A 13425-nucleotide genomic window follows, 5' to 3' on the forward strand; every position below is an offset into this window, starting at 1 on the left:
AGCTGTTTAGTCACGAGGATACTGATTACATTTGTATTTAGGGGAAAAAACTTGGCGTTTTTAAAAAACGCCACATAAAATTCTTCAAAATACGAGCCTGTAGAGTTCAGAACACGATGTTAGTTAGATTAAATCTGTAAGAATTCAAAAAAATAGATCATGGAATTGTATGAGATTATATCTGAAACGCTAGTTTTCCATGGAAATATAGCCTTACTGTGGACGGGGCCGTGTTCTGACAGTGAAAACTGACTTTCAAACAGTTCAGAAGTGACGAATATACGGTTTCCATTTATAATTCTTGTTAAATCTGTTAGATATTTAAAGGAAACCTGGTTACAACACTTTAAATTTCAATCTATAGACCTTAGAGCACAATGTGAGTTGGACAGAACCTTTAAGAAATCAAAATAATAGGACCTTCTTTTGTGTAGGAAGGTATCTGAAAAGCTCCGAAAACAAGTAAGTAGAACCTTACTCTCTGGGAGCTGTGTTCAAACACTGAAAGCTCTCAGAGAAACAGCTGTTTAGTCACGAGGATACCAATTATAATTGTATTTCCGGGAAAAAACCCGGCATAAAAATCTTCAAATTAAAACCTGTAGAGTTCAGAACACGATGTTAGTTAGATTAAATCTGTAAGAAGTCATTAAAATAGATCCAGGAGTTGTATGGGCATATATCTGAAACACGAAGCTTCCATGTAAATACAGCCTTACTGAAACTGGGCTTTGTGCTAGAGTGATAAATGACTTTCAATCAAGTCTGAAATGACGAATATATGGTTGCCATTTATAATTCCTGTTCAATCAGTTAGCTATTGAAAGGAAACCTCGTTACAACAGTTTAAAATTCAATCTATAGATCTTAGAACACTATGTGAGTTGGACAGAACCTTTAAGAAATCAAAATAATAGCACCATGTTTTGTGTAGGATGGTATCTGAAAAGCTTGGAAAATAAGTAAATAGAGCCTTACTTTCATTTTGGCCGTGTTCAAACACTGAAAGCCGTCATAAAAACAGTTGTTTAGTCAAGAGGATACCGATTACATTTGTATTTCGGGGACAAAACTTGTCGTTTTTAGAAAACCCGGCATAAATATATTCAAAATTCAAGCCTGGAGAGTTCAGAACACGATGTTAGTTAGTTTATATCTCTAAGAAGTCAATAAAATAGATCCTGGAGTTGTATGGGAATATATCTGAAACTTTAGGATGCCATGGAAATACAGCCTTACATTATCGGGGCCTTGTTCTAACAGTGAAAACTGACTTTCAAACAGTTTAGAAATGACGAATATACCGTTTCCATTTATAATTCTTGTTAAATCTGTTAGATATTTAAAAGAAACCTGGTTACAACACTTTAAATTTCAATCTATAGACCTTAGAGCACAATGTGAGTTGAACAGAACCTTTAAGAAATCAAAATAATAGGACCTTCTTTTGTGTAGGAAGGTATCTGAAAAGCTCCGAAAACAAGTAAGTAGAACCTTACTCTCTGGGACCTGTGTTCAAACACTGAAAGCTCTCAGAGAAACAGCTGTTTAGTCACGAGGATACCAATTATAATTGTATTTCCGGGAAAAAACCCGGCATAAAAATCTTCAAAATTAAAACCTGTAGAGTTCAGAACACGATGTTAGTTAGATTAAATCTCTAAGAAGTCATTAAAATAGATCCAGGAGTTGTATGGGCATATATCTGAAACACGAAGCTTCCATGTAAATACAGCCTTACTGAAACTGGGCTTTGTGCTAGAGTGAAAACTGACTTTCAATCAAGTCTGAAATGACCAATATACGGTTGCCATTTATAATTCCTGTTCAATCAGTTAGCTATTGAAAGGAAACCTGGTTACAACAGTTTAAAATTCAATCTATAGATCTTAGAACACTATGTGAGTTGGACAGAACCTTTAAGAAATCAAAATAATAGCACCTTGTTTTGTGTAGGATGGTATCTGAAAAGCTTGGAAAATAAGTAAGTAGAGCCTTACTCTCTGTTTGGCCGTGTTCAAACACTGAAAGCCGTCATAAAAACAGATGTTTAGTCAAGAGGATACCGATTACATTTGTATTTCGGGGACAAAACTTGTCGTTTTTAGAAAACCAGGTATAAATATGTTCAAAATTCAAGCCTGTAGAGTTCAGAACACGATGTTAGTTAGTTTAAATCTCTAAGAAGTCAATAAAATAGATCCTGGAGTTGTATGGGAATATATCTGAAACGTTAGGGTCCCATGGAAATACAGCCTTACACTATCGGGGCCGTGTTCTAACAGTGAAAACTGACTTTCAAACACTGCTGAAATAGCGAATATACGGTTGCCATATATAATTCCTGTTCATTCTGTTATTTAAAAGAAACCTGGTTACAACCCTTTAAAATAGATTCTATAGACCTTAGAACACCATGTGTGTTGGACAGAACCTTTAAGAAATCAAAATAATAGGACCTTCTTTTGTGTGGTAAGGTATCTGAAAAGCTGAGAAAACAAGGAAGTAGAGCCTTACTCTCTGTGGGGCCATGATCAAAAACTGAAGCCGTCATAGAAACAGCTGTTTAGTCACGAGGATACTGATTACATTTGTATTTAGGGGAAAAAACTTGGCGTTTTTAAAAAAGGCCACATAAAATTCTTCAAAATACGAGCCTGTAGAGTTCAGAACACGATGTTAGTTAGATTAAATCTCTAAGAATTCAAAAGAATAGATCATGGAATTGTATGAGAATATATCTGAAACGCTAGTTTTCCATGGAAATATAGCCTTACTGTGGACGGGGCCGTGTTCTAACAGTGAAAACTGACTTTCAAACAGTTCAGAAATGAGGAATATACGGTTTCCCTTTATAATTCTTGTTAAATCTGTTAGATATTTAAAAGAAACCTGGTTACAACACTTTAAATTTCAATCTATAGACCTTAGAGCACAATGTGAGTTGGACAGAACCTTTAAGAAATCAAAATAATAGGACCTTCTTTTGTGTAGGAAGGTATCTGAAAAGCTCCGAAAACAAGTAAGTAGAACCTTACTCTCTGGGAGCTGTGTTCAAACACTGAAAGCTCTCAGAGAAACAGCTGTTTAGTCACGAGGATACCAATTATAATTGTATTTCCGGGAAAAAACCCGGCATAAAAATCTTCAAAATTAAAACCTGTAGAGTTCAAAACACGATGTTAGTTAGATTAAATCTGTAAGAAGTCATTAAAATAGATCCAGGAGTTGTATGGGCATATATCTGAAACACGAAGCTTCCATGTAAATACAGCCTTACTGAAACTGGGCTTTGTGCTAGAGTGAAAACTGACATTCAATCAAGTCTGAAATGACGAATATACGGTTGCCATTTATAATTCCTGTTCAATCAGTTAGCTATTGAAAGGAAACCTCGTTACAACAGTTTAAAATTCAATCTATAGATCTTAGAACACTATGTGAGTTGGACAGAACCTTTAAGAAATCAAAATTATAGCACCTTGTTTTGTGTAGAATGGTATCTGAAAAGCTTGGAAAATAAGTAAATAGAGCCTTACTCTCTGTTTGGCCGTGTTCAAACACTGAAAGCCGTCATAAAAACAGTTGTTTAGTCAAGAGGATACCGATTACATTTCTATTTCGGGGACAAAACTAGTCGTTTTTAGAAAACCCGGCATAAATATATTCAAAAATCAAGCCTTTAGATTTCAGAACACGATGTTAGTTAGTTTAAATCTCTAAGAAGTCAATAAAATAGATCCTGGAGTTGTATGGTAATATATCTGAAACGTTAGGGTCCCATGGAAATACAGCTTTACACTATCGGGGCCGTGTTCTAACAGTGAAAACTGACTTTCAAACACTCCTGAAATAGCGAATATACGGTTGCCATATATAATTCCTGTTCATTCTGTTATTTAAAAGAAACCTGGTTACTACCCTTTAAAAAAGATTCTATAGACCTTAGAACACCATGTGTGTTGGACAGAACCTTTAAGAAATCAAAATAATAGGACCTTCTTTTGTGTGGTAAGGTATCTGAAAAGCTGAGAAAACAAGGAAGTAGAGCCTTACTCTCTGTGGGGCCATGATCAAAAACTGAAGCCATCAAAGAAACAGCTGTTTAGTCACGAGGATACTGATTACATTTGTATTTAGGGGAAAAAACTTGGCGTTTTTAAGAAACGCCACATAAAATTCTTCAAAATACGAGCCTGTAGAGTTCAGAACACGATGTTAGTTAGATTAAATCTCTAAGAATTCAAAAAAATAGATCATGGAATTGTATGAGAATATATCTGAAAGGATAGTTTTCCATGGAAATACAGCCTTACTGTGGACGGGGCAGTGTACTAACAGTGAAAACTGACTTTCAAACAGTTCAGAAATGACGAATATACGGTTTCCATTCATAATTCTTGTTAAATCTGTTAGATATTTAAAAGAAACCTGGTTACAACACTTTAAATTTCAATCTATAGACCTTAGAACACAATGTGAGTTGGACAGAACCTTTAAGAAATCAAAATAATAGGACCTTCTTTTGTGTAGGAAGGTATCTGAAAAGCTGCGAAAACAAGTAAGTAGAACCTTACTCTCTGGGAGCTGTGTTCAAACACTGGAAGCTCTCAGAGAAACAGCTGTTTAGCCACGAGGATACCAATTATAATTGTATTTCCGGGAAAAAACCCGGCATAAAAATCTTCAAAATTAAAACCTGTAGAGTTCAGAACACGATGTTAGTTAGATTAAATCTCTAAGAAGTCATTAAAATAGATCCAGGAGTTGTATGGGCATATGTATGAAACACGAAGCTTCCATGTAAATACAACCTTACTGAAACTGGGCTTTGTGCTAGAGTGAAAACTGACTTTCAATCAAGTCTGAAATGACGAATATACGGTTGCCATTTATAATTCCTGTTCAATCAGTTAGCTATTGAAAGGAAACCTGGTTACAACAGTTTAAAATTCAATCTATAGATCTTAGAACACTATGTGAGTTGGACAGAACCTTTAAGAAATCAAAATAATAGCACCTTGTTTGTGTAGGATGGTATCTGAAAAGCTTGGAAAATAAGTAAATAGAGCCTTACTCTCTGTTTGGCCGTGTTCAAACACTGAAAGCCGTCATAAAAACAGTTGTTTAGTCAAGAGGATACCGATTACATTTGTATTTCGGGGACAAAACTTGTCGTTTTTAGAAAACCCGGCATAAATATATTCAAAATTCAAGCCTGTAGAGTTCAGAACACGATGTTAGTTAGTTTAAATCTCTAAGAAGTCAATAAAATAGATCCTGGAGTTGTATGGGAATATATCTGAAACGTTAGGGTCCCATGGAAATACAGCCTTACACTATCGGGGCCGTGTTCTAACAGTGAAAACTGACTTTCAAACACTTCTGAAATAACGAATATACGGGTGCCATATATAATTCCTGTTCATTCTGTTATTTAAAAGAAACCTGGTTGAACCCTTTAAAATAGATTCTATAGACCTTAGAACACCATGTGTGTTGGACAGAACCTTTAAGAAATCAAAATAATAGGACCTTCTTTTGTGTGGTAAGGTATCTGAAAAGCTGAGAAAACAAGGAAGTAGAGCCTTACTCTCAGTGGGGCCATGATCAAAAACTGAAGCCGTCATAGAAACAGCTGTTTAGTCACGAGGATACTGATTACATTTGTATTTAGGGGGAAAAACTTGGCGTTTGTAAAAAACGCCACATAAAATTCTTCAAAATACGAGCCTGTAGAGTTCAGAACACGATGTTAGTTAGATTAAATCTGTAAGAATTCAAAAAAATAGATCATGGAATTGTATGAGATTATATCTGAAACGCTAGTTTTCCATGGAAATATAGCCTTACTGTGGACGGGGCCGTGTTCTGACAGTGAAAACTGACTTTCAAACAGTTCAGAAGTGACGAATATACGGTTTCCATTTATAATTCTTGTTAAATCTGTTAGATATTTAAAGGAAACCTGGTTACAACACTTTAAATTTCAATCTATAGACCTTAGAGCACAATGTGAGTTGGACAGAACCTTTAAGAAATCAAAATAATAGGACCTTCTTTTGTGTAGGAAGGTATCTGAAAAGCTCCGAAAACAAGTAAGTAGAACCTTACTCTCTGGGAGCTGTGTTCAAACACTGAAAGCTCTGAGAGAAACAGCTGTTTAGTCACGAGGATACCAATTATAATTGTATTTCCGGGAAAAAACCCGGCATAAAAATCTTCAAATTAAAACCTGTAGAGTTCAGAACACGATGTTAGTTAGATTAAATCTGTAAGAAGTCATTAAAATAGATCCAGGATTTGTATGGGCATATATCTGAAACACGAATCTTCCATGTAAATACAGCCTTACTGAAACTGGGCTTTGTGCTAGAGTGATAAATGACTTTCAATCAAGTCTGAAATGACGAATATATGGTTGCCATTTATAATTCCTGTTCAATCAGTTAGCTATTGAAAGGAAACCTCGTTACAACAGTTTAAAATTCAATCTATAGATCTTAGAACACTATGTGAGTTGGACAGAACCTTTAAGAAATCAAAATAATAGCACCATGTTTTGTGTAGGATGGTATCTGAAAAGCTTGGAAAATAAGTAAATAGAGCCTTACTTTCATTTTGGCCGTGTTCAAACACTGAAAGCCGTCATAAAAACAGTTGTTTAGTTAAGAGGATACCGATTACATTTGTATTTCGGGGACAAAACTTGTCGTTTTTAGAAAACCCGGCATAAATATATTCAAAATTCAAGCCTGGAGAGTTCAGAACACGATGTTAGTTAGTTTATATCTCTAAGAAGTCAATAAAATAGATCCTGGAGTTGTATGGGAATATATCTGAAACTTTAGGATGCCATGGAAATACAGCCTTACATTATCGGGGCCGTGTTCTAACAGTGAAAACTGACTTTCAAACAGTTTAGAAATGACGAATATACCGTTTCCATTTATAATTCTTGTTAAATCTGTTAGATATTTAAAAGAAACCTGGTTACAACACTTTAAATTTCAATCTATAGACCTTAGAGCACAATGTGAGTTGAACAGAACCTTTAAGAAATCAAAATAATAGGACCTTCTTTTGTGTAGGAAGGTATCTGAAAAGCTCCGAAAACAAGTAAGTAGAACCTTACTCTCTGGGACCTGTGTTCAAACACTGAAAGCTCTCAGAGAAACAGCTGTTTAGTCACGAGGATACCAATTATAATTGTATTTCCGGGAAAAAACCCGGCATAAAAATCTTCAAAATTAAAACCTGTAGAGTTCAGAACACGATGTTAGTTAGATTAAATCTCTAAGAAGTCATTAAAATAGATCCAGGAGTTGTATGGGCATATATCTGAAACACGAAGCTTCCATGTAAATACAGCCTTACTGAAACTGGGCTTTGTGCTAGAGTGAAAACTGACTTTCAATCAAGTCTGAAATGACCAATATACGGTTGCCATTTATAATTCCTGTTCAATCAGTTAGCTATTGAAAGGAAACCTCGTTACAACAGTTTAAAATTCAATCTATAGATCTTAGAACACTATGTGAGTTGGACAGAACCTTTAAGAAATCAAAATTATAGCACCTTGTTTTGTGTAGGATGGTATCTGAAAAGCTTGGAAAATAAGTAAATAGAGCCTTACTCTCTGTTTGGCCGTGTTCAAACACTGAAAGCCGTCATAAAAACAGTTGTTTAGTCAAGAGGATACCGATTACATTTCTATTTCGGGGACAAAACTAGTCGTTTTTAGAAAACCCGGCATAAATATATTCAAAAATCAAGCCTTTAGATTTCAGAACACGATGTTAGTTAGTTTAAATCTCTAAGAAGTCAATAAAATAGATCCTGGAGTTGTATGGTAATATATCTGAAACGTTAGGGTCCCATGGAAATACAGCTTTACACTATCGGGGCCGTGTTTGAACAGTGAAAACTGACTTTCAAACACTCCTGAAATAGCGAATATACGGTTGCCATATATAATTCCTGTTCATTCTGTTATTTAAAAGAAACCTGGTTACAACCCTTTAAAAAAGATTCTATAGACCTTAGAACACCATGTGTGTTGGACAGAACCTTTAAGAAATCAAAATAATAGGACCTTCTTTTGTGTGGTAAGGTATCTGAAAAGCTGAGAAAACAAGGAAGTAGAGCCTTACTCTCTGTGGGGCCATGATCAAAAACTGAAGCCATCATAGAAACAGCTGTTTAGTCACGAGGATACTGATTACATTTGTATTTAGGGGAAAAAACTTGGCGTTTTTAAGAAACGCCACATAAAATTCTTCAAAATACGAGCCTGTAGAGTTCAGAACACGATGTTAGTTAGATTAAATCTCTAAGAATTCAAAAAAATAGATCATGGAATTGTATGAGAATATATCTGAAAGGATAGTTTTCCATGGAAATACAGCCTTACTGTGGACGGGGCAGTGTACTAACAGTGAAAACTGACTTTCAAACAGTTCAGAAATGACGAATATACGGTTTCCATTCATAATTCTTGTTAAATCTGTTAGATATTTAAAAGAAACCTGGTTACAACACTTTAAATTTCAATCTATAGACCTTAGAACACAATGTGAGTTGGACAGAACCTTTAAGAAATCAAATAATAGGACTTTCTTTTGTGTAGGAAGGTATCTGAAAAGCTCTGAAAAAAAGTAAGTAGAACCTTACTCTCTGGGAGCTGGGTTCAAACACTGGAAGCTCTCAGAGAAACAGCTGTTTAGCCACGAGGATACCAATTATAATTGTATTTCCGGGAAAAAACCCGGCATAAAAATCTTCAAAATTAAAACCTGTAGAGTTCAGAACACGATGTTAGTTAGATTAAATCTCTAAGAAGTCATTAAAATAGATCCAGGAGTTGTATGGGCATATGTATGAAACACGAAGCTTCCATGTAAATACAACCTTACTGAAACTGGGCTTTGTGCTAGAGTGAAAACTGACTTTCAATCAAGTCTGAAATGACGAATATACGGTTGCCATGTATAATTCCTGTTCAATCACTTAGCTATTGAAAGGAAACCTGGTTACAACAGTTTAAAATTCAATATATAGATCTTAGAACACTATGTGAGTTGGACAGAACCTTTAAGAAATCAAAATAATAGCACCTTGTTTGTGTAGGATGGTATCTGAAAAGCTTGGAAAATAAGTAAATAGAGCCTTACTCTCTGTTTGGCCGTGTTCAAACACTGAAAGCCGTCATAAAAACAGTTGTTTAGTCAAGAGGATACCGATTACATTTGTATTTCGGGGACAAAACTTGTCGTTTTTAGAAAACCCGGCATAAATATATTCAAAATTCAAGCCTGTAGAGTTCAGAACACGATGTTAGTTAGTTTAAATCTCTAAGAAGTCAATAAAATAGATCCTGGAGTTGTATGGGAATATATCTGAAACGTTAGGGTCCCATGGAAATACAGCCTTACACTATCGGGGCCGTGTTCTAACAGTGAAAACTGACTTTCAAACACTTCTGAAATAACGAATATACGGGTGCCATATATAATTCCTGTTCATTCTGTTATTTAAAAGAAACCTGGTTGAACCCTTTAAAATAGATTCTATAGACCTTAGAACACCATGTGTGTTGGACAGAACCTTTAAGAAATCAAAATATTAGGACCTTATTTTGTGTAGTAAGGTATCTGAAAAGCTGAGAAAACAAGGAAGTAGAGCCTTACTCTCTGTGGGGCCATGATCAAAAACTGAAGCCGTCATAGAAACAGCTGTTTAGTCACGAGGATACTGATTACATTTGTATTTAGGGGAAAAAACTTGGCGTTTTTAAAAAACGCCACATAAAATTCTTCAAAATACGAGCCTGTAGAGTTCAGAACACGATGTTAGTTAGATTAAATCTCTAAGAATTCAAAAAAATAGATCATGGAATTTTATGAGAATATATCTGAAACGCTAGTTTTCCATGGAAATATAGCCTTACTGTGGACGGGGCTGTGTTCTAACAGTGAAAACTGACTTTAAAACAGTTCAGAAGTGACGAATATACGGTTTCCATTTATAATTCTTGTTAAATCTGTTAGATATTTAAAGGAAACCTGGTTACAACACTTTAAATTTCAATCTATAGACCTTAGAGCACAATGTGAGTTGGACAGAACCTTTAAGAAATCAAAATAATAGGACCTTCTTTTGTGTAGGAAGGTATCTGAAAAGCTCCGAAAACAAGTAAGTAGAACCTTACTCTCTGGGAGCTGTGTTCAAACACTGAAAGCTCTCAGAGAAACAGCTGTTTAGTCACGAGGATACCAATTATAATTGTATTTCTGGGAAAAAACACGGCATAAAAATCTTCAAAATTAAAACCTGTAGAGTTCAGAACACAATGTTAGTTAGACTAAATCTCTAAGAAGTCCATAAAATAGACCCAGGAGTTGTATGGGCATATATCTGCAACACGAAGCTTTTATGTAAATACAGCCTTACTGAAACTGGGCTTTGTGCTAGAGTGAAAACTGACTTTCAATCAAGTCTGAAATGACGAATATACGGTTGCCATTTATAATTCCTGTTCAATCAGTTAGCTATTGAAAGGAAACCTGGTTACAACAGTTTAAAATTCAATCTATAGATCTTAGAACACTATGTGAGTTGGACAGAACCTTTAAGAAATCCAAATAATAGCACCTTGTTTTGTGTAGGATGGTATCTGAAAAGCTTGGAAAATAAGTAAATAGAGCCTTACTCTCTGTTTGGCCGTGTTCAAACACTGAAAGCCGTCATAAAAACAGTTGTTTAGTCAAGAGGATACCGATTACATTTGTATTTCGGGGTCAAAACTTGTCGATTTTAGAAAACCCGGCATAAATATATTCAAAATTCAAGCCTGTAGAGTTCAGAACAAGATGTTAGTTAGATTAAATCTCTAAGATTTCAAAAAAATAGATCATGGAATTGTATGAGATTATATCTGAAACGCTAGTTTTCCATGGAAATACAGCCTTACTGTGGACGGGGCCGTGTTCTAACAGTGAAAACTGACTTTCAAACAGTTCAGAAATGAAGAATATACCGTTTCCATTTATAATTCTTGTTAAATCTGTTAGATATTTAAAAGAAACCTGGTTACAACACTTTAAATTTCAATCTATAGACCTTAGAGCACAATGTGAGTTGGACAGAACCTTTAAGAAATCAAAATAAGAGGACCATCTTTTGTGTAGGAAGGTATCTGAAAAGCTCCGAAAACAAGTAAGTAGAACCTTACTCTCTGGCAGCTGTGTTCAAACACTGAAAGCTCTCAGAGAAACAGCTGTTTAGTCACGAGGATACCAATTATAATTGTATTTCCGGGAAAAAACCCGGCATAAAAATCTTCAAAATTAAAACCTGTAGAGTTCAGAACACGATGTTAGTTAGACTAAATCTCTAAAAAGTCCATAAAATAGACCCAGGAGTTGTATGGGCATATATCTGAAACACGAAGCTTTTATGTAAATACAGCCTTACTGAAACTGGGCTTTGTGCTAGAGTGAAAACTGACTTTCAATCAAGTCTGAAATGACGAATATACAGTTGCCATTTATAATTGCTGTTCAATCAGTTAGCTATTGAAAGGAAACCTGGTTACAACAGTTTAAAATTCAATCTATAGATCTTAGAACACTATGTGAGTTGGATAGAACCTTTAAGAAATCCAAATAATAGCACCTTGTTTTGTGTAGGATGGTATCTGAAAAGCTTGGAAAATAAGGAAATAGAGCCTTACTCTCTGTTTGGCCGTGTTCAAACACTGAAAGCCGTCATAAAAACAGTTGTTTAGTCAAGAGGATACCGATTACATTTGCATTTTGGGGAAAAACTTGTCTATTTTAGAAAACCCGGCATAAATATATTCAAAATTCAAGCCTGTAGAGTTCAGAACACGATGTTAGTTAGTTTAAATCTCTAAGAAGTCAATAAAATAGATCCTGGAGTTGTATGGGCATATATCCGAAACACGAAGCTTCCATGTAAATACAGCCTTACTGTAACTGGGCTTTGTGCTAGAGTGAAAACTGACTTTCAATCAAGTCTGAAATGACGAATATACGGTTGCCATTTATAATTCCTGTTCAATCAGTTAGCTATTGAAAGGAAACCTCGTTACAACAGTTTAAAATTCAATCTATAGATCTTAGAACACTATGTGAGTTGGACAGAACCTTTAAGAAATCAAAATTATAGCACCTTGTTTTGTGTAGGATGGTATCTGAAAAGCTTGGAAAATAAGTAAATAGAGCCTTACTCTCTGTTTGGCCGTGTTCAAACACTGAAAGCCGTCATAAAAACAGTTGTTTAGTCAAGAGGATACCGATTACATTTCTATTTCGGGGACAAAACTAGTCGTTTTTAGAAAACCCGGCATAAATATATTCAAAAATCAAGCCTTTAGATTTCAGAACACGATGTTAGTTAGTTTAAATCTCTAAGAAGTCAATAAAATAGATCCTGGAGTTGTATGGTAATATATCTGAAACGTTAGGGTCCCATGGAAATACAGCTTTACACTATCGGGGCCGTGTTCTAACAGTGAAAACTGACTTTCAAACACTCCTGAAATAGCGAATATACGGTTGCCATATATAATTCCTGTTCATTCTGTTATTTAAAAGAAACCTGGTTACAACCCTTTAAAAAAGATTCTATAGACCTTAGAACACCATGTGTGTTGGACAGAACCTTTAAGAAATCAAAATAATAGGACCTTCTTTTGTGTGGTAAGGTATCTGAAAAGCTGAGAAAACAAGGAAGTAGAGCCTTACTCTCTGTGGGGCCACGATCAAAAACTGAAGCCATCATAGAAACAGCTGTTTAGTCACGAGGATACTGATTACATTTGTATTTAGGGGAAAAAACTTGGCGTTTTTAAGAAACGCCACATAAAATTCTTCAAAATACGAGCCTGTAGAGTTCAGAACACGATGTTAGTTAGATTAAATCTCTAAGAATTCAAAAAAATAGATCATGGAATTGTATGAGAATATATCTGAAAGGATAGTTTTCCATGGAAATACAGCCTTACTGTGGACGGGGCAGTGTACTAACAGTGAAAACTGACTTTCAAACAGTTCAGAAATGACGAATATACGGTTTCCATTCATAATTCTTGTTAAATCTGTTAGATATTTAAAAGAAACCTGGTTACAACACTTTAAATTTCAATCTATAGACCTTAGAACACAATGTGAGTTGGACAGAACCTTTAAGAAATCAAATAATAGGACTTTCTTTTGTGTAGGAAGGTATCTGAAAAGCTCTGAAAAAAAGTTAGTAGAACCTTACTCTCTGGGAGCTGGGTTCAAACACTGGAAGCTCTCAGAGAAACAGCTGTTTAGCCACGAGGATACCAATTATAATTGTATTTCCGGGAAAAAACCCGGCATAAAAATCTTCAAAATTAAAACCTGTAGAGTTCAG

Source organism: Myotis yumanensis, unplaced genomic scaffold, assembly GCF_028538775.1.
Source record: "Myotis yumanensis isolate MYYU_CA2020_CCGP unplaced genomic scaffold, mMyoYum1.0.hap1 SCAF_6, whole genome shotgun sequence".
Classification (NCBI taxonomy): domain Eukaryota; kingdom Metazoa; phylum Chordata; class Mammalia; order Chiroptera; family Vespertilionidae; genus Myotis; species Myotis yumanensis.